This window comes from Lissotriton vulgaris, chromosome 2_1 (assembly GCF_964263255.1).
Source record: "Lissotriton vulgaris chromosome 2_1, aLisVul1.2, whole genome shotgun sequence".
In the NCBI taxonomy this organism is placed as follows: Eukaryota; Metazoa; Chordata; class Amphibia; order Caudata; family Salamandridae; genus Lissotriton; species Lissotriton vulgaris.
In genome coordinates, this window is record NC_141687.1 from 582093929 (window position 1) to 582116370 (window position 22442).

Below are 22442 nucleotides of genomic sequence, written 5' to 3' on the forward strand. Positions count from 1 at the left end.
GTTTGAATAAAGTTGTGGATGTTATCTGATCGTATTAAAGAGATACAGTCACGTCTTCAGTAGTTATATATGCCTTGGATTAAAAGATGTGTATAGGCCTTCTTTCCTTTGTAGAAAAGTAAGGGAGTGTTTCATATAATAATGTTGTCTTCTGCTTTAGGACATTTTTCCCTTTGTAGAATGATAAAGGTGATGACTCGTCAATGCTATGTCAGAATTTTCTTCCCTTAGTAGGTAAAACAACTGTCGTATTTATTTTTTGGTCGGGCGGTAAGGTCATGATCGGTGAGCAGTAATTTCAAGGTCCCTAGTGGGGGGCGCCACCCAGAATGGATGGGAGCGCCCGGGGGAGGCGGCCATTGGCCCCTTCCACGGGGAGGCGGCACCCACTAAGGATGGGTCGCCTAGGGGGAGACGGCCATAGGCCCCTCCCAGGGGGGAGACGGCTAGATGCCCCTCCTACGAATTTCCCGGGGGCCGGATATCCGCTCTGGCGGAAGAGAGTGTGGGGATGGGGGGGGGGGCCACGCTGTCCTTCCTACAGATACCTCACACGGGAACTCGGACGACCTTTAAGATGGCGTCGAGTGAAAGGGGGCCCCCACGACAAGGGAAGTTACAGTTGGCAATGAGGGTAAAGTCCTCTGCGCATGCGCCACTCACACCGTGAGGGCGGGATTTTGGTAGTAGGGATCTGACACCGGTTAAGACCTTGCCGTTGGCACTGCACTGGCACTGCAAAAATGAGTAAATGGAGGGGGGTAGATGGAACTCTAGATGATTTTATTATAAGAGCCGAATCAGTGCTTATACATCAGATACTGGCAACCAAAAGAAGACTGTTGTTAGATCTTGTCCCGCTCCAACCGCGTTTGTCACCTGGGGGTACTCAGGACCTAATTCCTTCTGACACTTTAATATCGTCTATTGTGCCTTTAAGTTCTGATATAGTACTTACACGCACACCGTCTTTATCCCCTCCGGCTACCCAGGATCCAAGCGCTCCTGCTAGTAATGCACGAGGGACTTCGAGCAAGACAGCCAGAGGGTGGACACTGGCTTCTTCTGCATTTGGGGGGAAGAAAAATGGAGCCAATTTAAACCAGCCAAAGACCAGACAACTAAGAAAAGACTTCAATACAGGCATCTTGTGTAGTAGTGTTGGTAGTAGTGGCAGCAGGACAGTTGAAGCTCTGTCGTCCAACTCGATTTCCACTCAGACAGAAGATCTTCTTGAAAATGGCTCTAATGCAGTCGATATGGGCATTAACATTTTAGATACTTTGATTTTAAGGATTTGAGTCCAGATTGGATGACCTGATGGAGATTTTTGTTAAAAAACTTGATGTATTATGGAAGAAAATGCCTAAAACAAATACTGTGGCGGCTAGTACAATTGGGGGCGGGGCGGGGCCGGGATATTGTTTTGCATCCAGCTTTGAATCCTGTATCGAATGGTCAAATTAATTGTAATAGTGCATCACAATTCCGAAGCACAGTTGACCTCATGGCGCCCCTTCAAGCTGCTTTCTGTGAATCATGTGGGAATAGGGGGGCAATGCCAGTAATAAGTGATGACCCTATCAATAGAAGCAGTAGGTTGACAATGGGGAAGGATGGTATGGGCAATCAGAAGGGGGGCAACAACCAGGGCAACAATCAAGATAGGCCGTCTAAGCAGGGCTCAACGGCAGTTAATGGCACTAATGACAGGAACAAAGATTCTAGTAAATCTGGTACTAATTTTAATTCAGATGTTCTACATCTCCCACCAGACTCCACCCCATATGTGCTTGTTTTAACCGGCATCCCTGCGCTTAGAGAGGGACAGAGTGAGCCCTGGTCTGATCTCCAAAACAAGTCGGTAGACTGGCTTCATAAACACAAACATTTCGATCCATGTAGGACGAAGGAAATAATTATGGCCAGGAGAGTAGGGTGGGATGGACCATCAAACAAATGCATAGATGGGGCTTGTATTGTTTTAAACTTTAGAAGACCACAACAGGTCCGTCAACTACTATCTATTAGAGATCAATCATTTACCCCCCTGACTAACATTAGCATACTTCCCCTGGGTTATTTCTACAAGCCAACCTTAACCCCAAATAGAAGCATTGAAACAGCTATGCCCCTATCAAACGAATATCATGTCCTTTCTAGTCTGGATACACAAGATTGACCATTAGACATGGTATCCGATATACAAGTCAATGATATGTCAACCCTAGACGTACCGATTAGACCTGATTGCTCCCCAGAGAGGATAAACACATTAAAAAGTTGCAATGGAGCAACCTTGAATGTATTGAGCTGGAATGTTGCAGGGTTACATTCAAAACTTGATAACATAGATTGAATAAATAAGATTAGGGAATATGATATTGTCATGTTCGAGGAAACCTGGGCCACGGAAGAACAATACATCGAGGGGTTCCATTGTTTTAGTGTGACATCACAAACACCTAGGATGGGGAGACCATCAGGAGGGTTGTTTATAGGGATTAATGTGGCTGCTGTGGGAAGCTTCAAGATAATTCCATCCTGCAGTTTAGATTATCAGGTAGTGCTTTATAAAAGAGGGATTCACTTCCATCTGATAAATTTTTATAATAATGATTTTCAGTCAGTTCCAAACAAATGTTTTATTAAGCTCTTTGATTTTTTTTCAGATTTGGATACCCAGTCCAATAATCGGGACCCTCTGGGTTTTTTATTGTGGGGCAATTTCAATGCTAAAATTCTTGACACGCAACCTGAAAAGGGAATGGCTTATCATGGCCAATCGATCAGTAGAGGCAGAGAACTCGGCCGGTTTATAAGATCCCATAATCTGTCCAACGTTATGGACCTGGTTGCAGGGTCAACCACGACTAATCATCCAACTTATAGGGGAAGGGGCTGTAGTTCTATCATAGATTTTAACTTTGTATGCCCTCTGATAGAAAAACAGTTAGTATCTGCCGAAGTTGTACTTTCCAACTTTGGAGACCATAATCCCATTAAGATATCGATAAATACTGCCCGTAGGCCGATTTTTCAGATTGAATGTGGGGCTACAAATTTAATGGTGTCTACAGATAACTTAAGATTGTGTTGGAAGGGGGCTGATAACTTCGATATATTTAGAAGATTGGCAAGGGACAAAATGCCCCTTATTGATTCCTGCCTCTCAATACAATTACCATCAGCACAGATAATTAAGTATTTTGGTAAGCTCTGTCAGACGATCAAAATCCTCCTCTCCAGACCCTCTCCCCAAACAGCACCCACCCCTAGATGGTTCAACCATTAATGCACACAAGCAAATATGAAATTACGTAGGGTACTTTCAGCCACTCCGAGGTGTACAACAGAAGTTAAACTGGTCAGAAAGAAGTATAATGAGGTGATCAGAGATAGGAAGAAGGACCTCCTGGGTGAACGCTGGGACAAATTGTCTGAGGCTGCTAGCCAGAAAAAGGGCAACATTTTTTGGGCAGCAGTAAGGGACCTTCGTTCCATGGGCCAGTCCTTAACGCCAATTAGCTGTAACATCTCCAGTGATGCATGGGTTGAACACTTTTCAGGAATATATAGCTCACCACTTCCATGCGAGGCAACCTTTACCCCAGGTAGCCCGGTACCCATAGAAATAAGTGTTTTAGAAGTTGTAGAAGCCATCAATCAGAGCCTAGGTAACAAGGCGCCGGGTCCAGACGGCCTCCTTATTGATTTATTCAAGTGGAACCCAGATTTCTGAGCTTCTTTACTTTTGAACGTTTTTAACAATTTAACTTTGACAAAAATACCCGAGACATGGGCCAGAAGTATAAAAGTCCCGATTTTTAAGAAGGGAGATAGATCTCTTCTGTGCAATTATAGACCTATTTCTCTAATAGACAACACCCTTAAAATCTTGGGAAGAGTTTTGTACAACAACATTTTGGGATGGACAGAAGCAAATGCCATCTTGGATCCATGCCAGCTGGGTTTTAGGTGCAAGGTTGGAACCATAGAACAATGTCTCAACCTAAATTTAATTGTCGGGAAATATACTATCGCATGGAGGACCCCATTTATATGGCTTTTCTGGGTCTGTCCACCGCTTTTGACCTAGTGAATAGGTCAAAGCTGTGTGCAATCCGTCTGGCAGGAGGGTTGGATGAAGCATTGGTAAATTTTTTTGCATATTTACATAGAGACCTACAGGCTCAGGTAAGAATTGGCATGGGAGGAGAGGTTTCAGGGACCATTGATATTGGCAGGGGGTCAGACAAGGTTGTGTACTGCCCCCCCTCCTTTTTATCATATATATTAATGGGCTGAATAGCTCCTTGAAAATGGCTACTCGAGATGTTCCATACGTTAATAATAAGCCCATCCCGTGCTTCTTTATGCAGATGATGCAGTTCTTATAGTGCACACTCCAAATTCCCTGTGTCTTCTTGTTCAATATTTTAACAACTATATGAAGGAGTTAGATCTGCGGGTACATTTTAAGAAATCTTTTTTAATGAGTAGTGGCCCAGGGAAGCATGAAATAGGCTCAATCACAATAGATAGCCAAAAACGGACCCCTGTAAGATCTTTTTTTTACTTAGGGTTTGCATTTGCTGCGACGGCTCCTGGAGTGAGCATCTAGCTCACGCCAGTAGCAAGTTCTCAAAGGCCACCAATTCAATTTTAAGCCTACCCTGCCCTAAGACCACGGGGCTCTTTTAGCAGTCCAGAAAATATACAAACTCCAGTGTGCTCCGGTGGCCACATATGGCGCCTAGATTTGGGCAATAGTTAATTGCTCAGCTATCCAGCAGGAAGAAAATAGGTTCTGCAGGAAATTACTGAGCACCCCAATCTCAACACCCCAATATATATGTCACAAGGAGCTCAATATAAATTTTATAACTGATTTTATCCGTGCACAACCGGCACTTATGTGGCTATCAGTGTGGAAGAACGAAGCAGCATCTTTAACACAGCAGATTATTATGGATTGTTTACATTGCGATAAAGGCTGAGAAATCCCATGGCAAAGTGGTGTGCTCCAAAGTTTGCGCAGTGTAAAAAGAGAAAATGTCTTCCTGGACCTAACATTAGCAGAATCAGTTCCAAAAAAGGAACTGCGGAATGCCATGTACTCCCTATATAACAAAGAGCGGGATGTGGTGGAGTCCAGAAAAACATTTGTACGCAACTACATAGCCATCGAACAGCACTGTTATCCGCTTCATATGTATTTGTCCTTGTCGATGAGTCGTTGGAAAAGGAGCCTCTTGTTTCGATTAAGAGCTGGCACAATCCGATTTGCACTTTGTTTTCCACTGGGTTATAGCGCAAATTTAAGTAAAATGTGTGCTCTTGTGACAGAAGGAGTGAGCAAACTATTATGCACTTTATATTTTTCTGTAAATATTATCTTAAATATTCTAGGCAGTTTTTATACCCATATTTTAACAAGAGAAGACCAATTACTTTGGATGTAGAGTATCGTTGCATTTTAGATTTAGACGATGTTGAATAGATTTTCTGCACTGGTATTTTTCTTAAAGCTGCAATAAGGGCACATAGGTTTATGATGGATCCTTGATCATATATGGCACAACTTGAGAATTGTTTTATTAACCATATGTTAAAATGATGGCTGTTTCTGCACGAGGCACTTTAGATATATGTATATGTAATTTTAATCTTTATATCAAATATTGTGATGAATTTAGTTTTTGTGCTTTTATGGGTACTATCATAACCGAATAAAGTTGAACTGAACTGAACTGAAAGTAAAGAATGAAAAAAGGCTTCCTGCACAATTTATCTTCAGGAGCACCTTCATTTTTAAAGACATTTAGCACTAAACATGCAAAAATATGGGAAACTCTCTATAGAATTCAAAAATGTTTTTTTTTTTTAACAGTAGCGTTTCACCTGAGTACATAAGATTATATCACTGCATTGAAAGGGTAGTAAGACAAAGGCACACATGGCTAAACCATGTGTGGCTCTACTTTGCTGCCTATACTATGAATGCATCTGAACACATTCTTTTACCATGCATGCCTTTACTACACAATATCTTGATACAGGCATGAGTGGTATAGGGATGTGTGGTAAAGATCACACCCTATGCCATCTGCCCTTAGCCCTAACAATGACCCAGGCCCTACCCAAGCCCTAAAAAGTACCCAACCCCACCCAGAACCTAAAAACGAACCCATCCGGAGCCCTAAAAACGTCTCTGATTCGCCTGAGCCCGGGAAATTATCCTAACCCACCCAAGGCCTAAAAACAACCTTGACAACTTTCAGTACTGAAAGCAACCCTGACCTCCAGTCCTAACAACAACTCCGCCTCCAGCCCTGAAGGCAACCCTAAATCCTAACAACTACCAGCAACCCTTAAAAACTATCCCACCCCCGAAATTCGGCTACAGCCCCACTTACCAGTCCACTCGTCTCTCAATCCTTCCTAATACTGGGCCCGCCCACCTCAGCATCTAGAGCATTAATTGCCTTAACCACGCATATTCCTCAAGCATGGTTGCACTTACTTTGAAATGGTACACGTAGCTCTGCCCGCATTGTTCATGCCAATTCTCCATTGAAAGGCATTCATTAGAAGTAATATTTTCAATCATGAATTTAGAAACATTCAGGCCCCCCTCCTCACAACAATTCCATTAGTGAATCAAGAGGTGTCATTTGTCAAGTGCGCCCAACTGTGTGGTCTAGTTTCCTATTATAATTGGAGTGACAATATAGTTTATGAAATGAAACACAAGACAAGGTTCTGTACAGGACATATCCTGAACTCATGTATTCAAAGTACTCTCATATGTGGTAACAAAGAAAAAGGAGGTAGTGAAATAAAATAATTAACTATGATCAATAAATTTGGTAAAGTGGGGAAGCGAGAATTGATTCCAGGCTTTTTGGTTTCACATTGTGCAATTAAGCCACTAGATGAATATCTTTTTCCTTCTTAAGTTTTACACCAAAAGTTAATACTTTGGGGCCCATTACGATGTCGGGCGGATCGCCACTGCCATGGTGGCGTTGGCGATCCGCCCGACATGAATGTCCGCTCGCCACCATTTCCCCCCCGCCATATTACTATGGCGGGGGGGACAGCGGCGGACGTAAACACCGTCCGCCGCTTTTCCGCCCCGGTACAAAAGGGGGTGGTGATGGACGGAGCATCTGAATCAAACAAACACTCACACTCAGTCAAAAGATCTGGGTTTAATCCATCAGCGTTCTTTAGCCCACTCTGCCACCCCAGTTCAGACATGGCTATATGCAAATCAGTCTGACCCTGTGCCTCATGGGAACAGTAAAGCCCGAACTGCCAAGCCATGTCTTCCCTGGACCAGAAATAAGCTTCCGAGGACCGGTTTCTGGCATTCCAGCCATCTTCAGCCCGGCTTGCTTGAATCCAGTTGCAAAGTGAGCAAGGGACTCACGTCTGAGCATACCCTGCCACACTTATGGCGGCCAAAAGCAGTACAAAAGGGGGTGGTGATGGACGGAGCACCTGAATCAATCAAACACTCACACCCAGTCAAAAGATCTGGGTTTAATCCATCACCTTTCTTTAGCCCACTCTGCCACCCCAGTTAAGACATGGCTATATGCAAATCAGTCTGACCCTGTGCCTCATGGGAACAGTCCAGCCTGAACTGCCAAGCCATGTCTTCCCTGGACCGGAAACAAGCTTCAACAGTCTCACCCTGTGCCTCATGGGAACAGTCCAGCCCGAACTGCCAAGCCATGTCTTCCCTGGACCGGAAACAAGCTTTTCCGCCCCGGTCGACTTGCGGCCGGGCGGAAAATGTTTATTATGGTGGCGGTGTCTATGAGACACTGCCAGCCATATTATGATGGGCTTCCTGACATGCTTTTCCGTGGCGGCAATGTCGCCATGGAAAGGCATGCGGAGACTCCCTGCGGGGGCACGTTGCAGACCCCCTGGGAGTCCGGGGGGTGGGGGGTGCACCCCCCCGCATTTCAAAGTGCAACATGGCAGGCACCGCGGTGCCTGTCATGTTGTGCTTTGAAATTTCACAACATGCATTTTTACCATGGCGGCGGGCGGCGCTTTCTGCACCGCCCGACGTAATGGAAAAAATACAGGATGCGCCCGCCAGTGGGCGGTCCCGTTTTGCACGAGGATAGCGGGCAGGCAAATTCCGGAGATTACAGACCAATGTGATTCCTCAAGTCAGTTACAGGTGGCCATGGGTTACAAAGGGCGCATCACGAAGAGAAGCAAATTGGCCTCTAAAAGCACTGTTCACTTTTTGAAGCTTCAACTCATTCAACAACTCTTCACCAGTAGATGGGAGGTTACTGGACGTCTTAGAGTGCCATTAGGAGTCAATCCTGAAAGGTCATCTAGGGTCAAAGTGTGTGCGATGTCACTTCTGCTCCAGCCCCATTAATTTTAATGCTTATATCGGTGGCACATACATGATGCACTGCAAAGAGCCTGAGGGTGGTCAACACCCAGATCTATTTTCGTAGCACACGCCAGCAGGAGCCAGCCCCAGGGACTATGCCGCGCCTGAGTGGAGCAGCCATTTATTGCTGCAGACGGTGAGAAAGAACTCGTGCACACCTGCCAACATTTCTATTTTGCTATGAGGGATGCGGTTTCAGCAGCTCATCCTGAGAAGCTGCGACAATTCTGTACTAAAAGGGAACCAAAGGAATGTTTGCATGCCATGAAGGAGTAGAATAAAACTGAATGTTTATGAAGATCATATCAACTATTTTGTTTTCAAACAACGATCCAGGCTTGGATTAAACTGGAATAGAGGAGTGGCATTCTGCTGAGCATTTAAACAGAAACTAAACAGAAATGTCTAATTTCAAAGTACTTCTGGCATAATTAAATTGTGAAAACTGGTTTGCTCTTCTATATATTTAACAGAGGAAGTATATTTATTTAGAGAGGAAAACAAGTGCAAGTGTCTTCCTTTCAGCAATCCTAAATTGCAAAAATAGTCAAACATTGTGCTAAAATAATTTGTTCCGTATATCTAACCAGAATATTACACATGTCAACAATCAGTCAATCTTTCATCCATAGACATCTATGAATATCACCTGCAATACCTCTAAATTCATAATAAGATTTGGTTTTGATCACAACTATTTTTATATGAAGTCAAAGACAACACTGATTATTGTGCTAGGGAATACTATGGAATTGTTCACCAGGCCATTGTCATTTGCTGTCACACTATGCACGACCGAAAGTTCAATATAATTTTGCTCATGGATGTCAGAGAAGTCTACTCAGTGTCACAAAATCCTACGCACTAGTGTCAGACAATATTAGTAATGGCTGCCTCAGCTCGCAAATTTGCAATGTGGACAAAGTAGGGACTTAGGTGGTTGGTTCCGATATATGGGATGCGGTCTAGTCTTTTGGCTGCGTCTTGTGCATCAGGATGCCACACCCAGAAACTACACTTGAATACAGCTGCATTATCTGATGCAGTGGATTAAAAAACCTGATTCTGGGAGGACCACAGTGCCTGTCTCCAAGCATCAGCAACATAGGCTTCGACCACTGAAGAATTCTCAATTGATGAAGTACTAATCTTAATAAAGAAACTGAAAAATAACAAGGCTCCAGGAAAAGATAGAATAGCCAACCAAGCAATCAAGATGCTCCCAAATGCAGCAGTGGATCGTCTTGCTGAGATTTTAAATGCATTTATCCGGCACTAGTACTTCTCTAAAGCCGGAAAGCCGGAAAAGAAGCAAAAGTTGTTGTATTCTTCATGGCTGGAAAATCACTAAGAGATCCTGAAAACTACCAGCCTATAAGTCTGCTATCTGGCCTATCAAAACTCTTCAAAAAGGTATTTCCTACCCATCTCAGCAACCTTTCATCAAGCGAAAATCTTCCCTCCAAAGAACAGTTTGGGTTCTGGAAAGAGCACTCAACAAATCATCAACTTCTCAGAGTTGTAGGCATTATTGGCCATCGATGTAACATGTTCAAGTCAACTGGAGTAGTCTTCCTGTAGGTAGCCAAAGCATTTCATGGCGCATGTCATAGACGACTGATCTGCAAGCTTGTGAAGCTCAAGTTTATAAGCTGCCTGTTAATGTTAAACCTGCTGGCTAGCTACCTAGCTGAACGCATCTTTCATGTGGTGATACGGGAGAAATGTCCAACAGTATGCCCTATTCTTGCTGGAGTGCCTCAAGGATCAATTTTTGACCATTTCTCTTTAATATATTTACAAATGATATCCCCACAGACTTAAACAAAACAGATCTTACTCTTTACGCCAAAGAAGTTGCAGTCATCTCCTAATTTTTCATTGAAAAGGAAGTGGCTAAGCTCCTTGCAACCTCACTCAGCAGACTCTCCGGATGGTACAGTGACTCCCCGATAACCTTCAACACAAGCAAAACCACAACAACATTATTTACCAGCAAGCAGATCAAAAACATCCACAGATCCACCTAAATAGAGAGGAGATAATGTGGGAAAATAACAGCTCTTGCCCTGCATAGGGGGTGACACTTTACTTCAAACTCAGCTGGGAAAACCACATTCAGAAAACTTGTCAGAAAGCAGCAACCAAACTAGCTTCATTTTACCCTCTTCTGAGGATTAAGTTGATGCCTAAGCTGATTAAGATGCTAGCAGTCAACACAAATATTCGACCAACAATCACATATACTTCACTGGTATGGAGTGGTTGCCAGCTGAAGTATCGGAAGGCCCTGCACACACTACAGAGCAAGGCCTTCTGGATGGCAGCAGGTGGTTTGCGCTTCACAAGAACAGCAAACGTCCACAGGGATCTATGAATTGAGATGTTGGATGACCGTCTCTGCAAACTCAATGAGAAATTCTGATCAAAAGGAAAACTCACTGAACAAGAAACATACTGACATGTTTGCAAACCCTTTTGATTCGTATCTGTGGCCCATCCCAGCACTGACTATGTGAACCAACTTCACCTGTAACAATGTGTCACAGATCAATAAGAAAACAAAATGTCAACTTAATAATTCGAAGTGTATGTGAAGTAATGAGGGTTCCACTTCGGTATCCAAAACACAGAACTGTCCGAAGGAATTCGACAGCCAGAGAAGAAGACAATGGGCCCGATTTACAGAACTAGCTTAAGACAAAATCCTAAACTTACTACCATTTTGGTATTCACAGAAGGCACTTACTCATTTAGGTATTCACAGAAGGCACTTACTAATTTCGGTATTCACAGAAGTTAGAGTCCTAGTTTTAGGACTCCTAAATGCCTTCTGTGAATGCCGAAAGTCTTTAAGTTAGGACTTTTTCTTAGTTTAGGAGTAGTAAAGTTAGTACTTCTAAACTGAGAAAAATCCTAACTTTAAGACTTTTGGTATTCACAGAAGGCATTTAGGAGTCCTAAAGTTAGGACTCCTAACTTCGGTGAATACCAAAATGAGTAAGTGCCTTCTGTGAATACCAAAATGGGTAAGTGCCTTCTGAAAATACCAAATTGATAGTAAGTTTAGGATTTTGTCTTATTAGTTCTGGGAATCGGGCTCAATGATGCCTGATATTGTTTATACAACCAGGACCTGATTCACAAAGGGTCTCCACACTTGTGGTGGTAGCCCCACAGTCATGGGGGATTCTCTGTACTCGAGTGCAGAGAAGTCCTCATGACTACAGGGCCTCCGCCATGAATGCGGAGGCCCTTTGTGAATCAGGCCCTGAGTCTTTGGCTTACCTGATGTCTCTTCTGCTAACCAGTATTTTCCCAGCTTTGTCTTGGAAGTAGGTGTCCCGACTCGGACTTTCTTGGGGTGGTTCTTGACCTGCATTCAAAAGTCAGAATGCATCAAAGGAACCTGCAACAACAAGAGTTTGAGAGCACTTACCAACAGATGACTGCTAAACAGAGGTGGGAAGGCATGCTGTAGAATTGTTGTTTGTATTTGTATTTACTGTACTGAATATTTCTCTCATGTTCATCCGTATCTTGATTTTTGGAACTTCTTGAAACTTAAGAAACATCATATATTTGTATTGGGTGTAGTGCCTTTTTTCGTAATAAAACTATTGACTTCATTTCCTATTAAGGGAATTCCCAGACGTGGGTACTGTGATCACCGTACCACTAGATTCAAGGAACTTTAGCTGGTGATGGGTGATACCCTGAAAATAGTCCAGGGATGCTTGTTTACAGTCCAGGGAGGACATGGCCACGCAGTTTGTGCTGAACTGTTCCCATGGGAAGCAGGGCCAAGACTGATTTGCATATGATTGGGTCCAAACTGGGATGGCGTGGTGAGCAAAACAACGATGGACGAAACCCAGATTTGTGACTGGGGGCAAATGTTTGATTTGTTCAGCATTTCGTCAATCCTTTGTTCTTTTTGCTTTCCTTCTCTGTTAGGACATTTAAGACTTTTACTTTGATTTTCCTCTAATCTGCTCTACAATTAAGTGATTGTCTAAAGAGAAGGCTGGGAAACTTACTAGGAGTGACTAAACAATTGCAAACACTGATTGTTAAGTACAATTTCCAGAGAGATATCAGGTAATCCAGGGGGGACAATAGAAGAACATTCCAAAATCAAATATTGTATAATTAAAAGTTCCATTTAATTTCAATGCATATTCTTTCCTATGAATGTTTCAAAAGGCTCATCTCTGCCCCCTTCCTGTGAGTTGAAACCAAGGTGAGAAAGAAGCAAGTTGTAGGTAAGCACTGAGAAAAAGGGTGAGTGTTAGTTTGTATCAGATTTTGCTGATATTTGCACTCTGTCTTTTGTTTTGTTAGTTGTAGATGGATGTTTCCTTGCCAGTACCTAGAGAGGAAGTTACAAGGGACATATTCTAAAGGCTACTTATGCCAAGGTACCAGGCAATTCAATTCAAATCAATTTATTTATTAAAGTGTTGGAACTCCAATGAGGTCCACTTAAAAATTACACACCAATTAATACATAAATTGCAATAAAACCATGTGGTAATACAGTGGAAACAAGACAGTAAAAAATGTCAACATATAACAGTTTCAAGGGATAAAAGTTTGGGATTTAGCAGCCAGCAATGAGTAAACAGAGCATATCCAGAGTTGTGCAAAGAGCAATTAGAAAGCAACCGAAACAACGTAAAGCACTTTCAAGAAGCAAAGTTTGGAATTAGCAGCAAACAATGAGAGAACAGAGCATATCCTGAACTGTGCCAATAACAGATAAAAGCAGCCTAATCATGTGCAAGTTTACTATTCGGGATAGAAAATTGAGCAAGCAACAGCCTATAAAATAAGGACCAAATAGTGTAAAATACATTTGTAATCGAGAGAGGATAAAATGACTAAAGAGAAGGTCAGGCTAAACACAGGACATTGGTGCACATGCACCAAATAGTCAATAGCGATTCTTTACTTGCGATTTTTAAGGAATCACAATGAAAGAATTGCTATTGCCTATGCATGTAGGAATCACCCAAAAAATTACGATTCCTACACATTCCTTAATTGCGACTCACAAATTGTTAGTCGGTATTAAGGAATTGATTCCCATTCATTCCTGTGGTTCTATAGGCCCACAGGACGAATGTGAATTGCATACGCAATTTGAGAATACCCAATAGGTACTCGCAAATTGCGCATGCAATTTCAAGGGTGCCTAAAAGGCACCCTGCTGTACCCCTGAAATTTCAATGTATCCACATGTTGCGCACACACATGCAACTTAGTGCATGTGATAGAGCGCGCAGTTCACCCGGGTCACCGAGGTTACCAATTTCTTACACGCACTGGGCCCTGGCGTGCATCCGTACCAACAATGACTTGCGTGAACCGGGTGAAATCCTACACGCTGCTATGAGCAATTAAAGTTTAACTTCACGCCTCTGCTGACCATGTACCTGACTTACCACAGGCACATTACTCTTGACAGACCAGGAGCTAGCAGGGAATAGGTGACAGGGGACCTAGAAAATACACTTTATAATCAGAACATACTTATCCACGACTTTTTTTGTAAAATGACCACAGACACCTGATGAGTTTAAACTTTTATATAAAGATTTCAAAGAAAATATGCCAAAGCAAAAAGCGATATGCAAAGTAATACATCAATCATTAAGATCAGAACCACAATATAGCTGTGAATTAGAGCAAGTACCATTTGAGTATATGGGAACACTAAAGGTAAAATATTAAGAACAGAACTAGTTCACCGCAACTTTATACTAGAACATGGGATATGAATGGGACCTAAAACATGTACTTAACCTCGACTATTTAGGCTATTCTTGCTAAGTTCACTGCAATTATACTAAAGGAAAGGGAAAAATAGGAACATACTAATAAATTCGATAGTTCAACAATGTTCTAAAGGAAGGGAGAGATGTGGAACAAGTCTAATAAGCAATTGCAGATATGATTGGCATTTCATGAAACAATATCACAGGCAAGACTGCTTTATTTAAGAAAGGAGAGTAAAGGAATGAGACTGAGAGAGAAGAGAGAGAACTATGGGAAAACGCAAACCCACAGCTTATATTTACCTAGATAGGAGTGAGGACTAACCCTGGCCACGGGTCAGTTTGGAAAGACGGGGACAAGGACCCTCAAGGATTGGAATACCAGAATGCGAGCAGGTACAGCTCAAGGACAGTTCAGGACAGGATACCCCTCAGGTTTGGGTCAAGACTGGGCCTCCCAGGGTACGACCAACACCTACAGCTTCGGATGCAACGCCTGCGTTACCCCTCTCCTGCAAGTAATCCGCCACCAACCCCGATTGGGTTTTCGAATTTCCCCAGCAAAGTGCTTCGCCAGCACTTAGGACTATTTCCACCCCTTAGGAGTTTGTGGAAAGTATGGACAAAGTGCTCCGCAGCACTCTCAGATTGAGCACCTATAGAGTTCGTAGGGTCAGTGACAGGTCTGCTACTCGGACAAGTCGGACAATTTTCCTAAGCTAAACTAGGGCAGATATACTGTTTGGGGACCCTTAGACCACCCACTAATGTTGCAAGTGACAATTTCCCACATTACGATTGGTCAGGAGAGGAGATGTGATCATTGTCACCTCCTAAAATTCAGTGTTCCCATCATGCATATTAATTTTTCCCTACCCGCCCCTTGGGTTCACGTTCCCAGGCATAAGAATACAGCAAAACAGTATAGTTCATAGTAGGTAGCAACAGTATTGCATCTTTCCAAGGTAAGATTTGGTCTCTCAGAGAAGTTTCTCAGGCGCATTGTGCTTCAGGAGCCAGCTGGCTTGTTTCAGCTTCTGCGCAGTAGAGTTTCTCCTCGGTCACATGTTGGTGCCCAGCAGAGCCTCAAGTATGGCTCCGCTCCAGATTTTCCCAGCCCCAGAGAAGCGGTACATGAAAAGTAAGCGAGAACAAATTAGAATCATACATAAAACTGATCACACTGTATACCAGGGTAGATTTTACTACATCCCTTACTTTATAATATCTATAGCATTACAGTTTAGTGCGAAAAGACAGATAGGCTGAAGCAGCTGTAGCAAGCACAGTGCGTGGTGAAAGACAAGCGGCCATGTTGGCAACAGTGCGCATGAGCAACTTATTCCCTCCAGAATGCGAGTGCGTCACATCACATGGGTATGACCGACGCATGCGCAGACTGAATTTCAGCGAAGCGGCCATTTCTTTAGTGCAAGCTTTGTTAGTATGAAAAGACACACAAGCAAGCATCCTGGGGACACCCGTGTATTGGGGAAAACGCTGAACAACTGACGAACAACTGGATTAATATGATTATACATTAGACGAGGTTCTTGAATGAGAGCAAGTCGCTTTACGTGCGAATCCTTGCTCCATCAATCCCCTCTTTGATGATATTTACTATCATCACCACATAATGGAAACAGATGCCAACCTTTTCATTCATCCACATCACTCATCTGTATTTCAACAAACTTATTGTTGATTTTTCTTTCAGCTTCTCTATGAGAGTGGTGATTTTTCACCTTTTTGTAGACCTCATTCCTTAATTCTTCTAATTTTAATTCATCAATATTTCTCTTCACCCCCCTCTTATTTACTTGGTACTTCTTTTTGCACTTCTGACATTTGCAGCAGATGAAGATGATCAATACAACCACACCTATTACAACTATTGGCATCAGTATTTCCCATAAAATATTTCTACCTAGGTTAGAAAACCAACTACCTATAGAGGAGAGCCCTCCAGTCAGTCTCGTCCAAGCACTGTCAACCTCCAATGGTTTGAGTTCTTTTTCCAAATTAGTTATGTTCTTCACATATTGCTTTAATTCGATACTTTTATCAGGAATGTAGGTGCAACAATGTTGCGCCTTCAGCATTCTACAGACTCCGCCCTCTTTTGCCAATAAGGTGTCAAGAGCAAGGCGATTCTGCAAAACCATTGATCTGATCGCAACCATTTCGGTATTGACCAGCAGGAATCCAGCAGCAGTGTCCGTGGATAACCGGTCCACAACTGTAGACAATTTGCAGATTCTATGAGTATTTAGAACTACCCCCATTCCAGGTATCAGTGCACTAAAAATGTCACCTAAAATTTCACCTACACTCTCACGTTTACTACGCACTAAGCCATTAATATCATTATCGCTTCCAGCTGCATTATTCACATGGTATATTTTTGGGAAAACAATGCCAAAGTAGCAGCTTCCATACCAGTGATCCGGCAATTTGAAATAAGCCTTGTTCCCACATATATAATATATTCCGGGAAACACAGGTTCTGACCCATTTTTGAAACCCCAACCTCCAATTACCTTGTAATTATGTTCACACTCGCTGGAACCGATGAATACATTGTTATAGTACTCTGTCTTTTCCCTATGGATACAAAGTTTCCCCTTTCGTTCAAAATCCAGCAACAAGGCAGGATTAGCTTCGCCTTGTGAGGTGTTATCCATGTGTTCAGCCCACCTAGGGACTCTATCCTTTTCGTCGTTTGCTTTCTTCTGGAACTTTTCTCTCCTTCTGTCTGCCATTTTTATGAACATCTTTTCCTGCTCTTGCAGAGAACAGGTCAGATTAGCTTGTCTTGCTTCGTCTAAATCTATGTTACCTATAGTCAGGAAATATTCTCCCATATAACGGGTCACCTCGCTCCTAATATGTACAAGGTTCAGGTGTCCTCTAATAGGAAGTTCAGAAAAGATTACGTCAACATTCGAATAGTAGTACTGTAAAGTGCTCCTATAAAACAAGCTAGCTAATATACTACAGGAAATTCCATATGTTAACGGTAGATGGTGATATGTCACGCCTTCGGCTACAGAGGTGGGTAGCTTCATGCAGACATAGCAGTCTTCTATTTCCATAGCCTCTACGTAACAAGTTAGCAAAAACATTTAAATGCGTCCGGTTTTTCATTTTGTGAAAGTGTAGTCCATCCTCATCTGATGCTTCTAAATTAGGTCGTGTGTGTGTCAGACTCACTGGCTTGTCACGTCTTTCTAAGCTTCGTGGTGTTTCTGCAGTCTGTGCAGCCCCTACGTCTATTGCTTCTGGTTCAGTAGGGGACAAGTTAGGATTTTTACTTATCATAAAAGGTAAGAAAATTGTTAGTCCTATCCACATTACTATTAGCATAGCTATACTACATAAGCATATTTTACAGCAGGTTTTGCAACACCCAAATCTGGACCTTCCAGTGACAGTCGAATCAGACATTTTAGCTTACAGGTGGCTTTTGCTATTCCTCTTCGCTTCTTTGTACCAAAGGCTCACTTCGGGGCTTTCTCAAGGAGGGTCTTCGTCAGAACTCCGATCAGTGATGGACTCTTCGTCACTCTTGCCACTGTGGTGGGGCTCATCAATTTCTTCCAACACCAAGTAAGTCCATTCAGGGCTCCGATACAGTCGGTTCTGCTTCTTTACTCTGTCGCTCTTTCTCAGAGACTTGCCTCGGGCTGCCTTTCTTTCACTTTCAGCCCTTTTTCTGTCTTTCAGTTTTTCTTCGACTGTCTTTAATCTGAGCCTCAGTCTTTTGACGTATCGGGGTGCACTTCCGTCTCTCTGTGCCTTCCAGTAGTCGAGGAAACTTGGCCTTCCTCGTGCACTCTTTTTATTTCACTTTGTTGTGGCACCTCTGTTTCCCTACCTGTCTGACTAGTTCCAGGTCTTTCATCTATTTCTTCTGCTTGGTCCCTAATCTGATTCTGTTCAGGTTCGAATCGCACTTGCCTTTTGTTTTCGGGTGACTTTATTTCTGTTGCCTGAACACGTTGGTCTATTTCTATCTGTTCCTGTTCATGCTCTTCGATGTCTTTGTTCTCTTCCGCATGAACGTCAGCTTTATTCACTATCTGTCCCTTTCCAGACTCCGGAGTTTCAGGAGGAGTCTCGATGCCTTGATCTGACCCTACTTGGCCTATTTCCTGATCAGGTGTGATGTGAGTCTCGCCGCCCTGACCTTCTTCTTCTATTTCTAGCTCACCTGGACTATCCCACTCACTGTCTAGGTAGGAATATTTTCTGGTTCGTATTGGATCATGAACCTGATCGTCGGCGGGGAACCAATCAACGTCTCGACTTGTGCTCGGCAGTTCGATGTCAGCTAGCTCCGGACTCTCCTCCTCGGGGGCCTCTTCAGCTGCGCTGCCTTCAGCTCCAGTCGCGTTTTCTCCAGTTACCCGCTTCGTGTGACTGGCGTGGATCCACTTCGGTACACCAGCACACTTTACAGCAGTTGTAGTGACGAGGATCACTTGTCTCGGCTTTCCCCACTTCGGTTTCAGGCAACTCTTCCGGGTGTGTTTCTTTAGCACCACCCAATCTCCTGGTTGCAGTTTATGTGCTGGAGTCTTTGGCCATTCGTCAGCTGTCTCTCCAATCTGGTGAGAGAGAGAACGCACTTGGTCACCCAGCTGCTTGCAGTATTCTAATACCATATCATCAGAAATGCTTAGCAGTTTGTGTCCGGGTACCCATGCCTGCCGCATCACTCTTCCCATTAACACTTCATGGGGGCTCAGGCCAGTTTTTCGGTTTGGGATACTTCTCAAACTCATCAGCACAAGGGGTAAAGCTTCTATCCAGTTCATCCTTGTGGAATCACACATTTTTGCAAATCTGGACTTCAGGGTGCCATTTATTTGCTCCACTACCCCAGAAGCCTCTGGACGGTAGGCACAATGCAGTCTTTGCTTCATTTTAAATGCTGCACAGAGTTCCTCTAGGACATCGTTGGCAAAATGCCCACCTTGGTCTGTTTCGATTGTCTCAGGAATTCCGTATCTGGGTATCAACTCCATGAACAATAATTTGGCTGTAGTTAGGGCATCATTTTTCTTTGCTGGATAGGCCTCCACCCACCGGGAGAATAGGCAGACTATGACTAAGATGTACCTATACCCTTTGCACATGGGCATTGTTATAAAGTCTGCCTGCATTCTGACAAAGGGACCTACTGCCTTTCCAATAGTACTCTGTTCTACTACAGTCCTTTTTCCCGCATTGAATTGCTGACACACTAGGCACCTCTGGCAAAGCCTTTCCGCTTGGTTCCTGAATTTTGAATTACAGAACACCTTGTCAAACACCCGACACATTGCGTCCCTTCCCATATGTGTTGGTTCATGTATCATCCTGATCATGGGGTCTATCAAGCTGTCAGGCAGCACAGGCACCCCAGCCGAGTTTACCACTACACCATCATCTCTCAATTTGCATCCATCTACTGACCACCTGCCTTTTTCTTGCCTGTCTGTTGCCTGTTGCAAATCTTTTAATTCTTCCCAAGTTAACACATTCTCAAACAACATAAGTTGGCAGCTGGTTCCACCCCACAACCCAATTTGGAGGGACATTTGGTATCGGGCACAAAATTGGGCAATTTGGTCAGCGTATCTATTGCCGGCTGGCACATCATCATTCCCTGATCTGTGAGCCGCACACTTGACCACAGCCAATTCTTTGGGCAATTGGATAGCTTCCAGTAAGTTATGTACCACCTTTCCATTTCTGATAGGAGTACCTGAGGAAGTCATGAATTCTCTTTGCAACCACAATTGGCCGAAGTCATGAACAACCCCGTAACAATACTGGCTGTCGGTGTAAACAGTTATTCTTTTGTTCTTACCCCTCTTACATGCTCTGGTTAGCGCAATGAGTTCTGCCACTTGTGCAGACTTCACTTCGCATAGGTAAGATGCTTCTATGGTGTGCGTCAATGTGACCACAGCATATGCAGCACACAGTCCTCCACTTTCATGTCTTAAACACGAGCCATCTACAAAGATGGTAAGATCTCCATCAAGTAAAGCTATCTCGCGGATGTCAGGACGGGGCTTAGTACTGAATTCGGTTAAATCGATGCAATTATGTTCTCCTTCCTCTTCAATCTCTACATCCAGAGGAACAGGTAACAGTGTCGCAGGGTTTAGGACGTTGCACCGGGAAATGGTTACATTTTCAGCACCAATCAAAATTCTCTCATACTTAGTCAGCCGACTAGGTGTGAGGTACTGGGTCTTAGTTCTAGTCAGTAGGATTACAACAGAATGAGGAACATATACAGTGACATGATGTCCCATGACAATGTTCTCACTCTGTTCCAGACTGACGCAAGTAGCAGCCACTGCTTTCAGGCATCCAGGTAATCCAGCAGCCACCGGATCTAGGGTGGCCGAAAAATAGGCCACCGGACGTCTGACCAGTCCATGCTCCTGGGTCAGGACTGAAAGAGCACAATTTTCCCTAGTGTCACAGAATAGTTCAAAGGACTTGGAATAATCAGGCATACCCAATGCAGGAGCGGTACATAGACAGTTTCGCAATGTTACCCAAGCGTTCATGCTCTCACTGTCCCAACTGACGGGGTCTTCCACTCCTTTCTTGGTCATTTTTATTAAAGGTTTTGCTAGAGCTGCAAATCCTACAATCCATTGCCTGCAGTAACCCACAACTCCTAGGAACATTCTCACCTCTTTCTGAGTTCTGGGTAATTCCATTGCTTTAATTATTTTGATCCTCTCGGTAGTGACTTTCCTGATTCCTTTTTCTATCTGGTGCCCCAGATACTTCACTGAGTTCTTACAAAACTGTAATTTGTCAGGCGACACTTTATGTCCTCCCTTTCCTAGGTGATTCAGCAAGGCAATTGTGTCGGTGACACAGTCCGTCTGGGTTTTAGATGCCACTAATAGGTCATCTATGTATTGCACCAAAACAGACTCTCTCGGCAGCACTAGAGTTTCAAGGCATTTCTTTAGTATCTGGTTGAAAATCGATGGACTTTCGGTGTACCCCTGAGGGACACGATTCCAGACATAGATATGGCTGTCAAATTCAAAACTAAAAAGGAACTTGCTTTCTGGATGCAATGGGATGGAAAAGAATGCATGGCACAGGTCGATGACAGTGAACCATTCTGCATTCCATGGAATCTGATATATTATCACTGCAGGGTTGGGCACAACAGGACAGCAAGGCACAACAATTTGGTTTACCTTGCGCAAATCTTGCACTACCCGGTACTTTCCACTAGGCTTTTTGATCCCAATGATAGGTGAATTACAGGGACTGCTCATCACTTCCTCTATTATTTCTGCTTCGAGCAGCCTGGTAATCTCAATTGCGACGCCTGCTTTCACTTCTGCACTCATTTTGTACTGTCTGGTTCTGGGGTACACAGCATTCGTTTTTATGGTTATTTTAATTGGGTCCACATTTGCCATTAAGCCTACATCCTTTCCTGTGAAATCCCACACTTCTGGTACTACTCTTAACTGGAGCTCTTCAGGTAAATCCTCAACTGACAAGGGTTTAATATCAGAATCTTGTCTGACCAACATCAGTTTGTACAAACCATCTTCATCGGGGGTCTGAATTTCGACGCCTTTTGGTGTGCAATAGATGGTACAGTTCATCTTACACAACAAATCACGTCCTAACAGGTTCACAGGACTGGAATCACAGACCACAAATCTGTGCATTTCTTTGAAATTTCCTATAGAAATTTCCATTGGTTCAGTTACTGGAGTACTTATTATTTGATTGGAGACACCCACTACTTGGATCGCTTCTCCTGAGAGGGGTAGGTTAGGAACATCCACTGTTCTTACAGTGGATCTGGTAGCACCAGTGTCCAACAGAAAGGTGACGTCTTTTCCTTCAACCTTTCCTTCAATGTATGGTCCAGTCTGGTCTACCGGTAAGGAGGCGCCAAGCACGCACTCCTGGTCCTCCCCTCTCAGGCCCCGTCAATCTTGATCTTCACAGAGGAAGGAATCATTTAACAAATACTGTGGAATGACGGCATTTCTTTCATTCTCGACTTCCCATACTTCCGCCCTCTCATTCTGCTGACCCTGATTCTTAAAATTTTGTCTAGGAGCGCGAGGTACTGGAGGTAATTTTACCTGTTGCTGGTTCTTCCTTGTCCCCTCTTTCTGCACCTGTGGATTTAAACCATTTACAGGGGCATTACCGGCCTGCAGGTGTGGACACTC

The 22442-nt window shown here is 43.5% G+C and overlaps 1 protein-coding gene across 1 annotated transcript in view; it reads right to left on the reverse strand.

The window, feature by feature from the left end:
• The window catches only part of LOC147730776 (uncharacterized), a 113725-nt gene that overhangs the window by 85557 nt on the left and 5726 nt on the right, over nucleotides 1–22442 (reverse strand). The window lies entirely within an intron of this gene.